Source organism: Pongo pygmaeus, chromosome 5 (assembly GCF_028885625.2).
Source record: "Pongo pygmaeus isolate AG05252 chromosome 5, NHGRI_mPonPyg2-v2.0_pri, whole genome shotgun sequence".
In the NCBI taxonomy this organism is placed as follows: domain Eukaryota; kingdom Metazoa; phylum Chordata; class Mammalia; order Primates; family Hominidae; genus Pongo; species Pongo pygmaeus.
Genome location: NC_072378.2, coordinates 125,602,099 through 125,625,389, shown reverse-complemented (window position 1 = coordinate 125,625,389; position 23,291 = coordinate 125,602,099). Strand labels below are relative to the sequence as shown.

The 23,291-nt window shown below is 38.6% G+C and overlaps 1 long non-coding RNA gene across 2 annotated transcripts in view; it reads left to right on the top strand.

Moving 5' to 3' along the window:
- Positions 1–23,291, top strand: part of LOC134739753 (uncharacterized) — a 76,631-nt gene that overhangs the window by 32,032 nt on the left and 21,308 nt on the right. Inside the window, exon 2 of one of the 2 annotated variants that reach the window (XR_010126771.1) lies at positions 4,503–4,631. The exons of the other annotated variant lie outside the window; for it this stretch is intronic. This is a non-coding gene — a long non-coding RNA (uncharacterized LOC134739753). The remainder of the gene's footprint in view (positions 1–4,502; positions 4,632–23,291) is intronic. 2 annotated transcript variants of the gene reach the window in all.

The following is a 23,291-nucleotide window of genomic DNA, read 5'->3' as shown; positions in this document are numbered from 1 at the left end:
AAACCCAACCATGCTAGACCCGGATCTTATGCTTCAGTCTTCAGAACTGTGAGAAATAAATGTCAGTTGTTTGAGTTACCCAGACTTTGATATAGCAGCCTAAGCAGACTAATACAATATACTTGAATTTAATAATTTGATTAAAAGTTTCCAAGGACATATTAACGTTCGAGGGCAGGTCTAGTGTAGGAGTTTGAAATACATTACTCACTAGTGGAGAATGCCTATCCCTGGTCCTGTTGCTATTGACTCTGCATGTCATACATAGAGTCTGCTTAGATTCAGGATGATGAAGAGAGGAACATTTATACTTTAACTTATGATATGCCACTAGAATACACTTCATGTCAACATGAGGCAAATTAACCAAGAGATCAAACTCCAAATTCCGGAAATAATCATCAAAAGCTAAATGGTTTGCTTCCAATTCAACACTTCAAAGATGAGCAAATTAGTAAGCCGAAATAAAAGTTTAAAAAACTCATCAGGGTAGATGAAAGAGAATTTTCCAAGATTTTGAAAAATTTAACCAGGTTCAGCTGACTTAAAGATTTTCATGACGTTTTCTATTTTATTCAGTTAAACCAAATACATGACCATCTTTGATGTGTTAATGTTTTGGAGGTATCCTCCAGCTCCAATACAGTCTTATTGTCATTATGAAGTAAGAGTTTCTGGGTCTTTTAACATAGTTAAAAAGATGGGCTCCAGGCTCTGTCTTGGAATATAAAAGCTCATCTCATGGTACTGGTGTATTCTTGCATTTTAAGTAAGATCTAGTTAGTTCCTCCTCCAAACTTGAGGAGAAAATGTAAATTCTATGGTCATAAAAATAAAATTTGGTTCAATTTTTCCCTTTCCATCTAGGCTGCCTTAGACAATGATCTGGACAGTCCAGCAACTGAGCTTGCAGTTGTGGCAGCCAAAAGCAGCCTTTTGGACATCTGCATGAGATGCTGGCCTTCATGGCAGCAGAAAGCCATGAGGAGTGTTGAGCAGCAGAGGCACTTTCCCACTTTCAACCTCCTTTAAGCTTTAGTATTATCGGTCTGTGTGGCCCCAGGAAGAGCGATTTCTTCTCATGAAAGGAGGGCACAGTCTCTTTTCCTTTCCTCTTCTCTGCTGTTGCCTTTGCCCGCCTTGTTTTTCTGGTACTGGGAAGTGCCCGGCTCCTCCCTTCCTCCTGGGAGGAAACAAAGTCAATTTCAAAATGACATACTTATCCATCATTTTCTCCAAAGAATATAAAGCATATTTCTATGAAATTTCTTGTTTAAATAGCTCTTGGAAACATAGATGACAAATACTAAGTTTTCAAACAGGAAAAGTTCCAGCAAAAGGCTATCCAGGGATTTTCTGTAAGAGAAGAGTTTCAGAGCTATTTACTGAGAGGTGTGAATGCTTTCCTATATCACATCCCATTTACAAAATTTCTGCAATGGTAGTCTCTCTGTTCCTGTACAAATCAGCCAGAATACTTTTACAAATTAAAAACTGGGGTAGTAAACATAAAGAAAGGATGTACTCCTGGCTCCTTGATATTGCACTATACTTTCAGAATTTCTAATGGGATGTGGGCAAAGATGGATGTTATGGTGTTCCCCTTTTCTAAAATATTTTTTAAATATACCAGCTAATAAAAACAATCCAGTCATTTATGAAGAATAATTTTTTTATTACTTTTTTAAAAAAATCAGATCTCTCAGGGATGAAAGGAATAATTTTGGAAATATGCTGGGTAGAAATGTGCACGTAGAAGGCCCCAGGTCAGGAAGATCCTTAAGTGGAAGGACAAGGAAGGACTGGGAGTTGGTTGACACATAAGATCCTTGGAGTTTTCCAAGCCCAGCTGTTGAAGCCATGGTCACAACTGCTTGTTGTTTCCATGAGTCACATTAAGAGTGCTTAGACGAGTGCAGTTGTCAAAGAAGCTATGCCTTCTGGTTAACGCTGCCATAAATATGCCACAGCTAGCCCTTCCTCGGACTACAGAAAAATTTGGTGTGCATTTTGGGTCATTTTAGTGAAATGCTTACTTTCATTTCACGATTTTTGGCACTATTCCAATTGCTAATAAAAACAACTGGGAAAGAGACCCTTCTAAATATATTCCATTAGCTCCTAAATATACAACAGCATCTGAGAAAAACTCCTTTTGGCCCTCTCGGATAAATGTTTTTATGTCTGTGTCTATGTGATAGCCAACAAATGGTATTAGAAGTAACTATTCAGACTCTGGGATCAAAGTGTACATTTCTTAATATATGAACTAGTTCCACCAAGCCAAATAACCACAATAGGCTTAACTGTCTTGTAAGCAGCCTGTACAGAGATTCCAGACCAGTCTTGGATATCCAAGAAAGACAGTCCTAGAATGGAGAAGAAGCACTTTTGCAGAAGAATACATTGAGATGTGTTTGATTCTAAGCAAATCATTCCATCTTTCTTTTTTTTTGAGACGGAGTCTCACTCTGTCGCCCAGGCAGAAGTGCAGTGGCTCGATCTCGGCTCACTGCAAGCTCCGCCTCCTGGGTTCACGCCATTCTCCTGCCTCAGCCTCCCAAGTAGCTGGGACTACAGGCGTCCACCACCACACCCAGCTAATTTTCTGTATTTTTAGTAGAGATGGGGTTTCACCATGGTCTTGATCTCCTGACCTCATGATCTGCCCACCTCAGCCTCCCAAAGTGCTAGGATTACATGTGTGAGCCACCGCGCCTGGCCAAATCATTCCATCTTTCTAGGGGTCATTGTCTGAGCTTTAACAGACTCTGGCATGTAATCCCACAAAATTAAACATTTCAATTCCAAAATTATTACTGAGTACATTGGATAAGGAAGCTATGTTCTCAAACTGTGGGGGTTAAAATACTGAAAAATTAGATATGGTCCCTGCCTTCCAGGATTATGCACCAGATAATGAAATAAATATGCAAATTGAGAGCCCAAATGATTATGTGGCCAGAAAAATAATTTTTAAAATGTAATTCTCCCCAAAATAAGTTAGATTTAAATTAAAAGAGGTTAAATGCACTGTTTTCTTCCTCACTTAATTTCTTTTCTCCACTTTGCCATATTCCCCTCACCAGTCCCCTTCCTTCTGTCTCTAATGATGTGCCCAGTCCTCTCCATTCTTTGAATGCTTCCTGGAATCTTTTTTTTCCAATTAAATTTTTTCTTTATATTATATTTTCATGACAAATCATACAACAGAACTACATACAGCAAGCATATATTTACTAAACGTTAACCTATTCTGAGTTGTTATTAAGAAGAGACACGTGCACATATAAAAAATAATGAGCTTCTAGATGACAGAGAAAATGATCACTGGTGCCATCATGAATTCTGTAAGAATAAGTCATGGCATATCGTATTAGTTTGTTCTCACTCTGCTATTAAACACATACCTGAGACAAAGAGGTGTAATGGACTCACAGTTCCACATGGCTGGGGAGGCCTCACAATCATGGTGGAAGGAAAGGAGGAGCAAAGTCATATCTTACATGGCAGCAGGCAAGAGACACTGTACAGGGGACCTTCCATTTATAAAACCATCAAATCTCTTGAGACTTATTCACTATCATGAGAACAGTATGGGGTAAACCATGCCCGTAATTCAATTATCACCACCTGACCCTGCCCTTGGCACATGGGAATTCTTACAATTGAAGGTTAGATTTAGGTGGAGACACAGAGCCAAACCATGTCACATACCAACTTCTTTTCTTTAGTCAGCAAATTGACAGGACAGCATATAGAAATGCAGTAGTCAAAAGCCTCCAAAGAGAATATTTTTAACCAGTAATGTCTGGAAGAAAGTTCAGTTAAATGAATTCTTTTGTTGAACAGCTGTGCTCAATGAGCATTCATCTAAGCAAAACTGATGGGAAATTCTAGTCAAGTACATAGGGCCCTATCCTCAGCTCTATCCTGCTCTACATTATAACCAAGGAGTAGGATTAGGTTATATAAAATTAAAGTAAATTTTCAGATCCTTTGAGGCTGAGAAGAATAACTTATTTTATTTTCAGAACCTAAGAGACTTTTCAGATGCTTGAGAAAAGAAATGCATCTAAGATTCAATTTTACAGCAATAAAGTCCTGTATTTTAGAGAAAAAACAAAATAAAGGGTGGGTGAATTATGGCATGGCAAGGTTAATGACCTAGAGGCTTTAGTTCATAATTGACTTTTGATCAGTAGAGGTGCACTATGGCTTATAAGTAAGTGATTTACCATGTAGCATGTAAATCAAGGAGTTAACAGTTCTATTCTACTCTACTCTGGGTTGTTTATTCAGACTGCACCTAAAATATTTTCTGTGGGCAATATATTTTAATAGTAGACAAATAAGATTGCATTTAATAGAGTGTCATCTACATGGTTGAAAAAATTGCAGATAATTGTACTTAAAAAAAAAGTTTCCAAGAACTAGAATAGTGGGAGAAAGACATGCACATTATGGTTGCCTACAAATACGTATGTTTTTTTGGATTCCAGGTGTGGGGAAAAGAGTGACTTCATCTTAAATGTTAATCTGCCATGTAACTTCTGACTAATCCCAGGTCCAGAAATGCCTCTAAATGTCTCATTGCTGTATTACTCTTTATGTGGAAACACCTATTCACTGTAAGTTTCCTCCAAAACAACTCCTGATGCTGTTGCAGAAATCATAGGCTGTGACACGCATAGCTACCTACACATTCTCTCTAGAGCATGTATACTGTACTTTCCCCAAAATATAAGCCCTGGGTCTAGGGTGTTGTGGTATGGAGAACTACCTGTTTTGCAACCACCCAAGACCACACTTTCAACTGTAATTTCCCCCTAGTAAATCATCCCATCTCAACAAACTGGATTTATCTGCCTCCTTCTTTGGTTCCACAACTCCTTTGGCCCTTGGAGGCCACTTTGCATATATGGGCCTTTCACAGAACACAAAGTATAAAAGAAAGCCCAGGAAATAAAAATAACAGATGACATAGAATTACGGAACAAAAATGTTTGAAAGACAGACTAGGTTGTTTTGCGGGAACAGGGAGTTCTCTTTTTGGAGAGGATTTGGGCATCTTTAGAGATTTGAACCAATGGCCTTTGGGCTAGTATCTATTGGGAGACAATTCTCCATGGACCACTTATGTTTTTCCATATTTTATGAGCAGAGTTACTGACTGTGTTTTAAACATAATCTTGATTAAAGTATGGTGAGGCACAAAGAGAGCTGCTTTGAAATCACAGAAGTTTATTATCCTCACAGTTCTCTAAGAGAAAATGCAGCATGCCATGTGGGGCCACACAGGGGAAGATCAGGATCAATTATAAGGTAGAAAGAGGGTAGATAAGTGCCTTACAGTGGTTTCTGCAGGGAGAAGGAGGTGAGGCAGGAAAGGATACACTGGGACTGGTTTGCTATATTTAAAAGTGTCACCCCATAAACTCACGCTGGGCTAAGAGTGTGGGGACGTCAGGTGGTTATCTCAGGTCCCTAATTTTTTACTTAAAGTGGTTGACATTCCATCTTGAAGATGTTAATTCATCAAGTTACAGAAACTACAAAACGTGGTTTATATAGATTGCCTCTGTGCTGAACTATATTTTCAAATTTGTTTATACAGAAAACAGCCTTAGAAATTAGATATAGTGTCTCCTTCCAGAGCAAGGTGTGGATTTGTTTACTGTTCAGTGTAATAAAGGTAGCTTCTCTTTTCCTGGTAAAGGGCAGGCCAGATTGCTGCCCATTATAAAATATTCGGGTTCCCTAAGCTCATGATTCCTCTCCTCTTATGCATCCATGGCACATGCAGGTATCATTTGGTCCTCTTTGTATTGCTTTGTGGGAACTGGGGCTCAGGGAACCAGAGTTAAAATGCTGATACTTTGACTACCGCTATTTCTGTGAATAACAAATTCTCCTTTGTCTATGTCTTCTGCCAGCATCCAAGAAACTGCAACTGGCTAACTTGTTAGCCTGCAAATAGGATAAAATTTGAGATCCTTTTTAGTTCTTGGCAGTACTTTTTGATACTATGATTCTGTAATTTTAAAAAATCTGGAGATAATGCCTTCATGCAAACATGGTATTCTAACAGTGAGAATTCAAGTGCCTGGTAGTATGAGAGAGAGGTGACTAAGAGTAGGTAGGACTTTGAAGAGACTATTGGGACAAATTCCATGGACTGCCATCTGTTCAGTCCCTGTTATAGCCAGTTCTGCTTTAGTGGAAAATCTTTAGCACAACCCATGGGGGCAGAAATACAGCCACTTCCCAGGGAAATTGTGTTATTTCAAACTTTGACTGAACAAAGATAATCTGTTTTGGAAACATGAGGTAACCTGTACTGTATTTGATTCCATACAATAATTGGTGATATCATACAAAATTCCTCTTGTTTTATATCATATTGTCCCCAAAATATATGAAGGCTTATCTATATAAGGAAGATACAGATGAGAAGATGCCCTCTGAACCCGCATTAGAGACAATCCATGAGGAAGATCCGAATCTTTCTGTTTCTTCTGACAAATTTGACTTCTATATTTTTCATGGGCCCCATATCAACTGGCTGTGACTCTCATTTGATGAATAAATTTAATTACTATTTTCCCTTATCTGTTCTTTTATTCCTGGATCCATCTTATCTTCTCATTCTTTTCCCATTAGTTTCTCAGTTCAAATTGATTACCTGTTCCTAATCTCAGTTTTTAATGGCATTAACTTTCACCCCTACTCTCTCCATCCCCATTCACACCTGTGGTTCCCACGTCAGTCATAGCATCTTCCTCTAAAGACTGACACAATAATTCACCTGCCTCCTGAGTGCAGGTGAGCCTCCCACACCAGCAGTGCTTTGCTTTGACCACTCCATTAATATCATTCACTGTGGTCACTGATAGAAACTGTCACAGCCTGGATGTAATCATTCAAATTTTGACATTTATTTATGTCTTGTACAGGAATTGGAGAAACTATTTGTTTTGAACTAGGAATTGGATTTAAGGTAGAAGAAAGGTATCAGTATAAACAGTTTCATTTTTGGACAAAATGTGCAAAATGCATATTCATTAGGAATCAGTATTCAGACCTTCTCTGATCTTTATTAGTTGTAATAGTGCACCAAGTTGGTAAATTAAGTTATTCTTGGAAATGAAAGCCCACATTGGAGGAGAAAAATCATGAGAAATATTTAATAAAAGTACACAATTTATAGAAATACAGCAAAAAATAATCAGTGTGAGCCATTGTAAGATAATACATTTTAGAGAAAAAAAATTTTTAAGTTAATTGTGATTATTGTCTCTAAGCTACCAAAGAAACTGTATGCTAGCAACTGGCATAATTATTGCAGACTGTTCTCAACATCCTTCCATGACCAAAAAAAGCTGAGCAGCATTATCAGGTATGAATGAGATACAGAAACACACTGCCACCACCCACATATATATTATCCCTTCCCTTACACAAAACCTGGTGAGTTCATACAGATTATGATGTCTTGATTGATACACCTGACAAGAGACATGATAGAGCTAGAGAAGAACCAAAGGCAAGTAAAAAATATTCAATGTATGGAAGATTTTAATACCAAGAGAAAGCAAAAATAATTAAAATAAATGGACACTCATCTCAAAAGACATAGGGAAAGAGGACACATTTCATTGGCAACTTTTAGAAAAAAACACTTTTAAGAGGTAACAAACTAGCTATCTTAAACCAGCAGCCATCTTTGCACTTAATGATGCCCTATTATGGGTGTTCTCATTAAAAACTAGAACAACTTAAGGATAGTTAGCCTAACCCTTGTCATTTTTTTGTGTGTTCTTGGATTTGCAGCCTATGCAATAAGAGAGGAAATAATCACAAAAGTAATGATTTTGGAATGAAGACAACTTTGTTGGTTTACTCTCTGCCATCTCCTGTCCTGAAGTTAAAAACTGCTGGAGAAAAGCATACAGCCATGATGACTGTTCTTAATTAAAATTTTTGCTCACTAATCTCCAGTGGTAGTTTAATGCTTCCCTAAAATTTTTGTATATTTACAAATTTCATTCACTTTCCCGCTTTTCTAGATGATTATTTATATGTTCTGCTCTTGCTAAAATTTTTAATACCTCCTTTCCATGTCATTTTCAGGCTATTTCACTGAACTGAAGCAGTCAAAAGAGAATGCTCATGAGATCCCATCACCACCACTTTACCGAACTACTTCCATATGTGACTATTTACTCTTTCTTCTTTTCTATTATTATTGATGAACTGGCCATGTACCTAGCTAAGGTGGATCCTGCCACTTAGGTATTAGATCTTATCTACCCTTTCTCACTCTAAAATATTGTTCCAAGAATTCTTTTCTTGTATCATTATTTTTCCCTGTTTACTAGTGTAGTAAGTATAGAAATAAGCTGTTATTTTCTCATATTAAAAAATTCTCTGGAGTAGGAAGCTCAATATAGTAAAGATGTTAATTCTTTCTCAAGTTGATATAAATTTATCAACTTAAATCAATTATCTATTTATTAATTTAAATTGATCTACATTCCTCCCAAATTGGTCAGCATTCTAAAAATATCAACATTATGTGTGTATGTAAAGAGATAAGATGTTTCTAAAGTTTAATGAAATTGAATAGGACTTGAAGAACAGAGTTCAAGGAATTGCACTATTGAATACAAAAATCTATTCAAGATGAAGAGTGTTGGAGGAATTACATGATGGATGTTAAGATTTATTATGAAGTTGCAAGACTAATAATGCTATAAAAAGTAGTTTTCAGCCAGGTGCAGTGGATCACATCTGTAGTCCCAACACTCTAGGAGGCCACGGCAGGCAGATCACTTGAGGTCAGGAGTTCAAGACCAGCCTGGCTAACATGGCGAAACTCCTCTCCATAAACCATACAAAGATTAGCCGGGTGTGGTGGCATGTACCTGTAATCCCAGCTACTTGGGAGGCTGAGGCATGAGAATCACTTGAACCTGGGAGCCAGAGGTTGCTGTGAGCCGAGATTGCACAACTGTGCTCCAGCATGGACCACAGGGCAAGACTCCATCTCAAAAATAAAAAAAAAAAAAAAGGAAACAAAAAGTAATCTTCCAGATTAACAGAGCTGCAAGAATTGCATTGCTAAATATTATGACTTATAATTTACAGAAATTGAGATGGTCAGATATTTGTGTAAGAATAGACAGGTTAGTGAAACAGAACATGAAATACAGACAAATATTCACATATATATGTTCACTTGATTTTTGACAAAAGTATCACTGTAGTGTATAATGGAGGTTCTTTTTCATAAATGGCATTGAATCAACTATATGCTCATATTGTAAAAATGACTCCTAGCTCACACCATATTCTAAGTCTCTTCCAGATGAACTGTACTCTTTCCCATTTCAGCTAATGGACACTATGTCCTTCCAATTGCTCACACCAAAAATCTTGGAGTCATCTCAATTCCTCTTTCTCTCCCTTATTTCACACTGAATACACTGGCAAATTCTTTCAGGTCTTCCTTATAGTGTATCCAGCATTAAATCAATTATCACAATTTTAAGACTATGCGTTGGTCCGAGGTATTATTTATTCTGTCTTGCCTAGATTATTACAACAGCCTCTGCATTAGTTGGGTTCCTCCAAAACCTGACTCTAAGAGGGTAATCCCAGGAAGCATGGTAGGGTAGTGGGAGAGTGTAATAGGAAAAGCCGATGAAGCATGCATGGATGAGTGAGTTAATGCTCTTTGACACTGAAGGCTGGTTCTACAGGGTACCCTCTAATAGACTATATAGAAAACACCTCAGAATTGTCTCACTGAGGAAAATTGGAGTCTTTAGGCACCAACTCTCTTCCCAATTTGGTAAGGTTCAATTCTAGGCATACATCCCTGGCACTTTCGTGCTCACTGCTTTTCAGGCAGAGAAAAAGGAAGCAGTTAATATATGTGGGGATTGTCTACATACAGGTGTCTCAGGGTGAACCAAGGCTATAGGAAGGGGTGACTACAACTTCTACTCTACTTCCCAACTGGTCTTACTTCTGTCCTTTTAAATCTGGTCTTAACATAGTTAGAACCACAGAATATAAGGCATCTCATGCCACTCTTATGCTGAAAATCATCCAACATCTCCCCAAATCACTCCAAGTAAAAATTCCAAATACGATCCATAAGAACCTCCAAAATCTGATCTTTCATTACATTAAAAATATTTTATTTATGACTGTTTTGTTTCAGATTTGCTCTGAGTTCCTTAGGCAGAAGTTACTTTTTTAGTGAGGCCCCCTACTCCAAAAATTTCGACACCCACTCTTGTTATTTTATATGCCTCTTCTCTGCTCAATTGTTCTTCCTTTGCTTTAAGTGCCATTTATCCTATTTATACATTATTTTTGTAAAATTTGGTTTATTGCTCTTCTCTCCTGCTGGAACTATCACCTCCAAAATCTGTTTTGGGTCTTTTTGTTGTTTTTCATTTTTTCATTGCTTCAGTACTGTATTCTCAGTGCTTATTAAGTTTGGCTAACACATAGTAGATACTTATTTGTCATTGAATGAACAATGTAATTTGTATATAATATTATTTTCTTTTGACAAAATTCAAGATAAGCTAATAATTAATCAAATATGCTTGTAAGAAGCAGTTATAAGGCATATTAAAAATATTAGGTCTAATAAAAATCGAATAATCTAATTGTTAATAGATCTAGTAATACTTTGTCAAGCAATGTCTGAGTTCTATGTTAAGAAAACAAATATTTACTGAGCTATAAAAGGTTTTACTATATGAAAAACTATACCATATTTCATGGAAAATGAAACATGAAATATGATTTTTTCTTTTTTTTATTATTATACTTTAAGTTCTAGGGTACATGTGCACAATCTGCAGGTTTGTTACATATGTATACATGTGCCATGTTGGTGTGCTGTACCCATTAACTCGTCATTTACATTGGGTATGTCTCCTAATGATATCTCTCCCCCATCCTCCCACCCTACAACAGGCCCCAGTGTGTAATGTTCTCCTTCCTGTGTCCATGTGTTCTCATTGTTTGATTCCCACCTATGAGTGAGAACATGCAGTGTTTGGTTTTTTGTCCCTGCAATACTTTGCTGAGAATGATGGTTTCCAGCTTCATCCATGTCCCTACAAAGGACATGAACTCATCATTTTTTATGGCTGCATAGTATTCCATGGTGTATATGTGCCACATTTTCTTAATCCAGTCTATCAATGATGGACATTTGCATTGGTTCCAAGTCTTTGCTATTGTGAATAGTGCTGCAATAAACATAGGTGTACATGTGTCTTTATAGCAGCATGATTTATAATCCTTTGGGTATATACCCAGTAACGGGATGGCTAGGTCAAATGGTATTTCTAGTTCTAGATCCCTGAGGAATCGCCACACTGTATTCCACAATGGTTGAAGCAGTTTACACTCCCACCAGCAGTGTAAAAGTGTTCCTATTTCTCCACATCCTCTCCAGCACCTGTTGTTTCCTGAGTTTTTAATGATTGCCATTCTAACTGGTGTGAGATGGTATCTCATTGTGGTTCTGATTTGCATTTCTCTGATGGCCAGTGATGATGAGCATTTCTTCATGTGTCTGTTAGCTGCATAAATGTCTTCTTCTGAGAAGTGTCTGTTTATACCTTTCGCCCACTTGTTGATGGGGTTGTTTTTTTCTTGTAAATTTGTTTGTTCTTTGTAGATTCTAGATATTAGCCCTTTGTCAGATAAGTAGATTGTAAAAATTTTCTCCCATTCTATAGGTTGCCTGTTCATGCTGATGGTGGTTTCTTTTGCTGTGCAGAGGCTCTTTAGTTTAATTAGATCCTGTTTCTTAATTTTGGCTTTTGTTGTCATTGCTTTTGGTGTTTCAGACATGAAGTCTTTGCCCATGCCTATGTCCTGAATGGTATTGCCTAGATTATCTTCTAGGGTTTTTATGGTTTTAGGTATAACATTTAAGTCTTTAATCCATCTTGAATTAATTTTTGTGTGAGGTGTAAGGAAGGGATACAGTTTCAGCTTTCTCCATATGGCTAGCCAGTTTTCCCAGCACCATTTATTAAATAGGGAATCCTTTCCCCATTTCTTGTTTTTGTCAGGTTTGTCAAAGATCAGATGGTTGTAGATGTGTGGTATTATTTCTGAGGGCTCTGTTGTGTTGCATTGGTCCATATCTCTGTTTTGGTACCAGTACCATGCTGTTTTGGTTACTGTAGCCTTGTAGTATAGTTTGAAGTCAGGTAGCGTGATGCCTCCAGCTTTGTTCTTTTGGCTTAGGATTGACTTGGCAATGCGGGCTCTTTTTTGGTTCCATATGAACTTTAAAGTAGTTTTTTCCAAATCTGTGAAGAATGTCATTGGTAGCTTAAGGGGGATGGCATTAAATCTATAAATTACCTTGGGTAGTATGGCCATTTTCACGATATTGATTCTTCCTACCCATGAGCATGGAATGTTCTTCCATTTGGTTTTGTCCTCTTTTATTTCATTGAGCAGTGGTTTGTAGTTCTCCTTGAAGAGGTCCTTCACATCCCTTGTAAGTTGGATTCCTAGGTATTTTATTCTCTTTGAAGCAATTGTGAATGGGAGTTCACTCATGATTTGGCTCTCTGTTCTTGGTGTATAAGAATGCTTGTGATTTTTGCACATTGATTTTGTATCCTGAGACTTTGCTGAGGTTGCTTATCAGCTTAAGGAGATTTTGGGCTGAGACGACGGGGTTTTCTAAATAAACAATCATGTCATCTGCAAACAGGGACAATTTGACTTCCTCTTTTCCTAATTGACTACCCTTTATTTCTTTCTCCTGCCTGATTGCCCTGGCCAGAACTTCCAACAGTGTGTGGAATAGGAGTGGTGAGAGAGGGCATCCCTGTCTTGTGCCAGTTTTCAAAGGGAATGCTTCCAGTTTTTGCCCATTCAGTATGATATTGGCTGTGGGTTTGTCATAGATACCTCTTATTATTTGGAGATACGTCCCATCAATACCTGATTTATTGATAGTTCTTAGCACGAAACATTGTTGACTTTTGTCAAAGGCCTTTTCTGCATCTATTGAGATAATCATGTGGTTTTTTCCTTTGGTTCTGTTTATATGCTGGATTATGTTTATTGATTTTCGTATGTTGAACCAGCCTTGCATCCCAGGGATGAAGCCCACTTGATCATGGTGGATAAGCTTTTTGATGTGCTGCTGGATTCGGTTTGCCAGTATTTTATTGAGGATTTTTGCATCGATGCTCTTCAGGCATATGGGTCTAAAATTCTCTTTTTTTGTTGTGTCTCTGCCCGGCTTTGGTATCAGGATGATGCTGGCCTCATAAAATGAGTTAGGGAGGATTCCCTCTTTTTCTACTGATTGGAATAGTTTCAGAAGGAATCGTACCAGCTCCTCCTTGTACCTCTGATAGAATTCGGCTATGAATCCATCTGGTCCTGGACTTTTTTTAGTTGGTAAGCTATTAATTATTGCCTCAATTTCAGAGCCTGTTATTGGTCTATTCAGGGATTCAACTTCTTCCTGGGTTAGTCTCAGGAAGGTGTATGTGTCCAGGAATTTATCTATTTCTTCTAGATTTTCTAGTTTATTTGCGTAGAGGGGTTCATAGTATTCTCTTATGGTAGTTTGTATTTCTGTGGGATCAGTGGTGATAGCCCCTTTGTCATTTTTTATTGCGTCTATTTGATTCTTCTCTTTTTCTTCTTTATTAGTCTTGCTAACGGTCTATCAATTTTGTTGATCTTTTCAAAAAAAACAGCTCCTGGATTCATTGATTTTTTGAAGGGTTTTTTGTTTCTCTATCTCCTTCAGTTCTGCTGTGATCTTGGTTATTTCTTGCCTTCTGCTAGCTTTTGAATGTGTTTGCTCTTGCTTCTCTAGTTCTTTCAATTGTGATGGTAGGGAGTCAATTTTAGATCTTTCCTGCTTTCTCTTGTGGGCATTTAGTGCTATAAATTTCCCTCTACACACTGCTTTCAGTGTGTCCCAGAGATTCTGGTACTTTGTGTCTTTGTTCTCATTGGTTTCAAAGAACATCTTTATTTCTGCCTTCATTTCGTTATGTACCCAGTAGTCGTTCAGGAGCAGTTGTTCCGTTTCCATGTAGCTGAGCAGTTTTGAGTGAGTTTCTTAATCCTGAATTCTAGTTTGGTTGCTCTGTGGTCTGAGAGACAGTTTGTTATAATTTCTGTTCTTTTACATTTGCTGAGGAGTGCTTTACTTCCAACTACGTGGTCAATTTTGGAATAAGTGTGATGTGGTGCTGAGAAGAATGTATATTCTGTTGATTTGGGGTGGAGAGTTCTGTAGATGTCTATTAGGTCCGCTTGGTGCAGAGCTGAGTTCAAGTCCTGGATATCCTTGTTAACTTTCTGTCTTGTTGATCTGTCTAATGTTGACAGTGGGGTGTTAAAGTCTTCCATTATTATTGTGTGGGAATCTAAGTCTCTTTGTAGGTCACTAAGGACTTGCTTTATGAATCTGGGTGCTCCTGTATTGGGTGCATATATATTTAGGAGAGTTAGCTCTTCTTGTTGAATCGATCCCTTTACCATTATGTAATGGCCTTCTTTGTCTCTTTTGATCTTTGTTGGTTTAAAGTCTGTTTTATCAGAGACTAGGATTGCAACCCCTGCCTTCTTTTATTTTCCATTTGCTTGGTAGATCTTCCTACATCCCTTTATTTTGAGCATATGTGTGTCTCTGCACGTGAGATGGATTTCCTGAATACAGCACAGTGATGGATCTTGACTCTTTATCCAATTTGCCAGTCTGTGTCTTTTAATTGGAGCATTTAGACCATTTACATTTAAGGTTAATATTGTTATGTGTGAATTTGATCCTGTCATTATGATGTTAGCTGGTTATTTTGCTCGTTAGTTGGTGCAGTTTCTTCCTAGCATCGATGGTCTTTACAATTGAGCATGTTTTTGCAGTGGCTGGTACCAGTTGTTCCTTTCCATGTTTAGTGATTGCTTTGGGAGCTCTTTTAGGGCAGGCCTGGTGGTGACAAAATCTCTCAGCATTTGCTTCTCTGTAAAGGATTTTATTTCTCCTTCACTTATGAAGCTTAGTTTGGCTGGATATGAAATTCTGGGTTGAAAATTCTTTTCTTTAAGAATGTTGAGGGTGGAGCCAAGATGGCCGAATAGGAACAGCTCCAGTCTACAGCTCCCAGCATGAGTGATGCAGAAGATAGGTGATTTCTGGTACCAACTGAGGTACCAGGTTCATCTCACTGGGCAGTGCCAGACAGTGGGTGCAGGACAGTGGGTGCAGTGCACCATGCATGAGCTGAAGCAGGGCAAGGCCTTGCCTCACCCAGGAAGCACAAGGGGTCAGGGAATTCCCTTTCCAATTCAAAGAAAGGGTGACAGACTGCACCTGGAAAATTGGGTCACTCCCACCCTAATACTGTGCTTTTCCAACCAGCTTAACAAACGGCACAGCAGGAGATTATATCCCGCACCTGGCTCACAGGGTCCTATGCCCATGGAGCCTCGCTCATTGCTAGTGACAGGGAGAATGGAACCAAGTTGGAAAACACTCTGCAGGATATTATCCAGGAGAACTTCCCCAATCTAGCAAGGCAGGCCAACATTCAAATTCAGGAAATACAGAGAACGCCACAAAGATACTCCTCAAGAAGAGCAACTGCAAGACACATAACTGTCAGATTCACCAAAGCTGAAATGAAGGAAAAAATGTTAAGGGAAGCCAGAGAGAAAGGTCGGGTTACCCATAAAGGGAAGCCCATCAGACTAACAGCTGATCTCTCAGCAGAAACTCTACAAGCCAGAAGAGAGTGGGGGCCAATATTCAACATTCTTAAAAAAAAGAATTTTGAACCCAGAATTTCACATCCAGCCAAACTAAGCTTCATAAGTGAAGGAGAAATAAAATCCTTTACAGACAAGCAAATGCTGAGAGATTTTGTCACCACAAGCCTCCCCTAAAAGAGCTCCCGAAGGAAGCACTAAGCATGGAAAGGAACAACTGGTACCAGCCACTGCAAAAACATGCCCAATTGTAAAGACCATTCAGGCTAGGAAGAAACTGCATCAAGTAACAAGCAAAATAACCAGCTAACATCATAATGATAGGATCAAATTCACACATAACAATATTAACCTTAAATGTAAATGGTCTAAATGCTCCAATTAAAAGACACAGACTAGCAAATTGGATAAAGAGTCAAGACCCATCAGTGTTCTGTATTCAGGAAACCTATCTCATGTGCAGAGACACACATATGCTCAAAATAAAGGGATGTAGGAAGATCTACCAAGCAAATGGAAAACAAAAAAAGGCAGGGGTTGCAATCCTAGTCTCTGATAAAACAGACTTTAAACCAACAAAGATCAAAAGAGACAAAGAAGGCCATTACATAATGGTAAAGGGATCGATTCAACAAGAAGAGCTAACTCTCCTAAATATATACGCACCCAATACAGGAGCACCCAGATTCATAAAGCAAGTCCTTAGTGACCTACAAAGAGACTTAGACTCCCACACAATAATAATGGAAGACTTTAACACCCCACTGTCAACATTAGACAGATCAACAAGACAGAAAGTTAACAAGGATATCCAGGACTTGAACTCAGCTCTGCACCAAGCGGACCTAATAGACATCTACAGAACTCTCCACCCCAAATCAACAGAATATACATTCTTCTCAGCACCACATCACACTTATTCCAAAATTGACCACGTAGTTGGAAGTAAAGCACTCCTCAGCAAATGTAAAAGAACAGAAATTATAACAAACTGTCTCTCAGACCACAGAGCAACCAAACTAGAATTCAGGATTAAGAAACTCACTCAAAACTGCTCAGCTACATGGAAACGGAACAACTGCTCCTGAATGACTACTGGATACATAATGAAATGAAGGCAGAAATAAAGATGTTCTTTGAAACCAATGAGAACAAAGACACAAAGTACCAGAATCTCTGGGACACACTGAAAGCAGAGTGTAGAGGGAAATTTATAGCACTAAATGCCCACAAGAGAAAGCAGGAAAGATCTAAAATTGACTCCCTACCATCACAATTGAAAGAACTAGAGAAGCAAGAGCAAACACATTCAAAAGCTAGCAGAAGGCAAGAAATAACCAAGATCAGAGCAGAACTGAAGGAGATAGAGAAACAAAAAACCCTTCAAAAAATCAATGAATCCAGGAGCTGTTTTTTTTGAAAAGATCAACAAAATTGATAGACCGTTAGCAAGACTAATAAAGAAGTAAAAGAGAAGAATCAAATAGACGCAATAAAAAATGACAAAGCAGATATCACCACCAATCCCACAGAAATACAAACTACCATCAGAGAATACTATAAACACCTCTATGCACATCAACTAGAAAATCTAGAAGAAATGGATAAATTCCTCAACACATACACCCTCCGAAGACTAAATCAGGAAGAATTTGAATCCCTGAATAGACCAATAACAGGCTCTGAAATTGAGGCAATAATTAATAGCTTACCAACTAAAAAAAGTCCAGGACCAGATGGATTCATAGCCGAATTCTATCAGAGGTACAAGGAGGAGCTGGTACGATTCCTTCTGAAACTATTCCAATCAATAGAAAAAGAGGGAAACCTCCCTAACTCATTTTATGAGGCCAGCATCATCCTGATACCAAAGCCGGGCAGAGACACAACAAAAGAAGAGAATTTTAGACCCATATGCCTGAAGAGCATCGATGCAAAAATCCTCAATAAAATACTGGCAAACAGAATCCAGCAGCACATCAAAAAGCTTATCCACCATGATCAAGTGGGCTTCATCCCTGGGATGCAAGGCTGGTTCAACATACGAAAATCAATAAACATAATCTAGCATATAAACAGAACCAAAGACAAAAACCACATGATTATCTCAATAGATGCAGAAAAGGCCTTTGACAAAAGTCAACAATGTTTCGTGCTAAGAACTATCAATAAATCAGGTATTGATGGGACGTATCTCCAAATAATAAGAGGTATCTATGACAAACCCACAGCCAATATCATACTGAATGGGCAAAAACTGGAAGCATTCCCTTTGAAAACTGGCACAAGACAGGGATGCCCTCTCTCACCACTCCTATTCCACACACTGTTGGAAGTTCTGGCCAGGGCAATCAGGCAGGAGAAGGAAATAAAGAGCATTCAATTAGGAAAAGAGGAAGTCAAATTGTCCCTGTTTGCAGATGACATGATTGTATATTTAGAAAACCCCGTCGTCTCAGCCCAAAATCTCCTTAAGCTGATAAGCAACCTCAGCAAAGTCTCAGGATACAAAATCAATGTGCAAAAATCACAAGCATTCTTATACACGAAGAACAGAGAGCCAAATCATGAGTGAGCTCCCATTCACAATTGCTTCAAAGAGAATAAAATACCTAGGAATCCAACTTACAAGGGATGTGAAGGACCTCTTCAAGGAGAACTACAAACCACTGCTCAATGAAATAAAAGAGGACACAAACAAATGGAAGAACATTCCCATTCCATGCTCATGGGTAGGAAGAATCAATATCGTGAAAATGGCCATACTACCCAAGGTAATTTATAGATTTAATGCCATCCCCCTTAAGCTACCAATGACATTCTTCACAGATTTGGAAAAAACTACTTTAAAGTTCATATGGAACCAAAAAAGAGCCCGCATTGCCAAGTCAATCCTAAGCCAAAAGAACAAAGCTGGAGGCATCACGCTACCTGACTTCAAACTATACTACAAGGCTACAGTAACCAAAACAGCATGGTACTGGTACCAAAACAGAGATACGGACCAATGCAACACAACAGAGCCCTCAGAAATAATACCACACATCTACAACCAACTGATCTTTGACAAACCTGACAAAAACAAGAAATGGGGAAAGGATTCCCTATTTAATAAATGGTGCTGGGAAAACTGGCTAGCCATATGTAGAAAGCTGAAACTGGATCCCTTCCTTACACCTTATACAAAAATTAATTCAAGATGGATTAAAGACTTAAATGTTATACCTAAAACCATAAAAATCCTAGAAGACAACCTAGGCAATACCATTCAGGACATAGGCATGGGCAAGGACTTCATGTCTAAAACACCAAAAGCAATGGCAACAAAAGCCAAAATTAACAAATGGGATCTAACTAAACTAAAGAGCTTCTGCACAGCAAAAGAAACTACCATCAGCATGAACAGGCAACCTATAGAATGGGAGAAAATTTTTGCAATCTACTCGTCTGACAAAGGGCTAATATCCAGAATCTCTAATGAACTCAAACAAATTTACAAGAAAAAAACAAACAACCCCATCAACAAGTGGGCGAAGGATATTAACAGACACTTCTCAGAAGAAGACATTTACGCAGCCAAAAAACACATGGGAAAATGCTCATCATCACTGGCCATCAGAGAAATGCAACTCAAAACCACAATGAGATACCATCTCACACCAGTTAGAATGGTGATCATTAAAAAGTCAGGAAAAAACAGGTGCTGGAGAGGATGTGGAGAAATAGGAACACTTTTACACTGTTGGTGGGACTGTAAACTAGTTCAACCATTGTGGAATACAGTGTGGCAATTTCTCAGGGATCTAGAACTAGAAATACCACTTGACCCAGCCATCCCATTACTGGGTATATACCCAAAGGATTATAAATCATGCTGCTATAAAGACACATGCACACGTATGTTTATTGCGGCACTATTCACAATAGCAAAGACTTGGAACCAACCCAAATGTCAAACAATGATAGACTGGATTAAGAAAATGTGGCACATATACACCATGGAATACTATGCAGCCATAAAAATGATGGGTTCATGTCCTTTGTAGGGACATGGATGAAGCTGGAAACCATCATTCTCAGCAAACTATCACAAGGACAAAAAACCAAACACCGCATGTTCTCACTCATAGGTGGGAATTGAACAATGAGAACACATGGACACAGGAAGGGGAACATCACACACCAGGGCCTGTTGTGGGGTGGGGGGAGGGGGAAGGGATAGCATTAGGAGATATACCTAAAGCTAAATGACGAGTTAATGGGTGCAGCACACCAACATGGCACATGCATACATATGTAACAAACCTGCAGATTGTGCATATGTACCCTAAAACTTAAAGTATAATAATAATAAAATAAATAAATAATTTTAAAAAAAGAATGTTGAATATTGGCCCCCACTCTCTTCTGGCTTGTAGAGTTTCTGCAGCGACATCTGCTGTTAGTCTGATGGGCTTCCCTTTGTGGGTAACCTGACCTTTCTCTCTGGCTGCTCTTAACATTTTTTCCTTCATTTCAACTTTGGTGAATCTGACAATTATGTGTCTTGCAGTTGCTCTTCTCGAGGAGTATCTTCGTGAGAGTCTCTGTATTTCCTGAATTTGAATGTTGGTCTGCCTTGCTAGGTTGGGGAAGTTCTCCTGGATAATATCCTGCAGAGTGTTTTCCAACTTGGTTCCATTCTCCCCATCACTTTCAGGTACACCAATCAGATGTATATTTGGTGTTTTCACATAGTCCCATATTTCTTGGAGGATTTGTTCATTTCTTTTTACTCTTTTTTCTCTAAACTTCTCTTCTCGCTTCATTTCATTCATTTGATCTTCAATCACTGATACTCTTTCTTCCAGTTGATCAAATCGGCTACTGAAGCTTGTGCATTTGTCACGTAGTTCTCACGCCATGGTTTTCGACTCCATCAGGTCATTTAAGGAATTAACTACACTGGTTATTCTAGTTAGCCATTGGTCTAATCTTTTTTCAAGGTTTTTAGCTTCTTTGCGATGGGTTCGAACTTCCTTTAGCTCGGAGAAGTTTGATCGCCTGAAGCCTTCTTCTCTCAACTCAACAAAATCATTCTCCATCCAGCTTTGTTCTGTTGCTGGCTAGGAGCTGCGTTCCTTTGGAGGGAGAAAGATGCTCTGATTTTTAGAATTTTCAGCTTTTCTGCTCTGTTTTTTCCCCATCTTTGTGGTTTTATCTACCTTTGGTCTTTGATGATGGTGACGTACAGATGGGGTTTTGTTGTGGATGTCCTTTCTGTTTGTTAGTTTTCCTTCTGACAGTCAGGACCCTCAGCTGCAGGTCTGTTGGAGTTTGCTGGAGGTCCACTCCAGACGCTGTTTGCCTGGGTATCAGCAACGGAGGCTGCAGGACAGCGAATATTGCTGAACAGCAAATGTTGCTGCCTGATCGTTCCTCTGGAAGCTTCATCTCAGAGGGGTACCCGGCCGTGTGAGGTGTCAGTCTGCCCCTACTGGGGGGTGCCTCCCAGATAGGCTACTCGGGGGTCAGGGGCCCACTTGAGGAGGCAGTCTGTCTGTTCGCAGATCTCAAACTCCATGCTGGGAGAACCACTACTCTCTTCAAAGCTGTCAGACAGGGACATTTAAATCTGCAGAGGTTTTTGCTGCCTTTTGTTCAGCTATGCCCTGCCCCCAGAGGTGGAGTCTACAGGGGCAGGCAGGCCTCCTTGAGCTGCGGTGGGCTCCACCCAGTTCGAGCTTCTGGCTCACTTTGTTTACCTGCTCAAGCCTCAGCAATGGCAGGCGCCCCTACCCCAGCCTCGCTGCCACCTTGCAGTTTGATCTCAGACTGCTGTGCTAGCAATGAGAGAGGCTCCTTGGGTGTGGGACCCTCCAAGCCAGGTGTGGGATATAATCTCCTGGTGTGCCGTTTGCTAAGACCATTGGAAAAGTGCAGTATTGGGTGGGAGTGATCCAATTTTCCAGGTACCGTCTTTCACAGCTTCCCTTGGCTAGGAAACGGAATCCCCTGACCCCTTGTGCTTCCTGGGTGAGGCAATGCCCCACCTTGCTTTGGCTCATGCTCGGTGGCCTGCACCCCCTGTCCTGCACCCATTGACCAACAAGCTCCAATGAGATGAACCCAGTACCTCAGTTGGAAATGCAGAAATCGCCCATCTTCTGCGTTGCTCACGCTGGGAGCTGTAGACTGGAGCTGTTCCTATTCGGCCATGTTGGAACTACCCGAAACATGAAATATGTTAATTCTTCCCAAGGTTATTTATACATTTATCCAAGTCCAATAAAATTTCACAAGGTATAAATTTATGATGTTAAAAATTTTGTAAACTTCATTTTGAAGAATACAGAGACAAACTTAGTCAAGAATATTAGAGGACAAAATGTTTTAAGAAGTTTGAAAAAGAGTAGCTAGGGAAGAACTTATGTTATAAGGTATTAAAATTTTAAATAAAATTTAATATGGTGCTAAAATCAGTAGATAGATTGATGTAACAAAATACATAGGCCTGGTGTTGACTGTAATATATAAGAACCTAATATATGATGAAAGAAACATCCTAAACCAATGGGGAAAATATCTTTGAACCAGTATTTTCACTGTCTGAAATTCATTCTAAGAAATTAGCAAAAGAGAAAGTAAAAAATTCCTGAACAAATAAATTAATCACAGCACTATTTAAAATAACAAAAGGTCAGAAATAACTAACCCTTTTATAACAAAGCAGAGTGGTTAAATAAACTATAGAAGATCCATATTATGAAATATGCAGCAATTAAAATTACATCTTTATCAATTTTATTGATATGAGTAAATAGCTATTATAAAGTTTCAAGATACTATATATCCAATATGATCATAAATGTACATCAGCTACATAATATGTATAAAATGACTGCAAAGATATAAACAAAAATCTTATAAATACATTTATATAAATGGAAAAAGTATGACATATTTAAGTCTATTAAATAAAAATAACTATAAGGACGAATTACATAAGTTTATAAAATTATTAAGGGAATATATGGAAAAGTGAACACTGACTTTTCTACTAAGTCCTAGAATTAGGAAGGTCCTCCTTGAATCTTGAACATTGCACATCTAGAAAAAAAATTCAGAGCTGCTTTAAGTTATGGGTATTGTAGATGTCACTGGAGATGGATTCTAGCCTTGAGAAAAGTCATTTTGGATAATTATACTGCTATATATTACCACAGTCACAAATAGTTCATAGCCACATTTCAAGTACAGATGATTCAAAAAGTTTTTAATGTAAATGGAACTTTAAAAGTTATTTTCTCCCTACTACCTTTATCTCTTTAAACACACCTGGTATCTACAAATAAGATACAAAAATAGATTCTTAATATAGTTTGGCTGTGTCCCCACCCAAATTTCACCTTGAATTGTAACTCCCACAATTCCCACATGTCTTGGGAGGGACCTGGTGGGAAGTGATTGAATTATGGGGGCGGGTCTTTCCTGTGCTGTTCTCGTGATAGTAAGTCTCA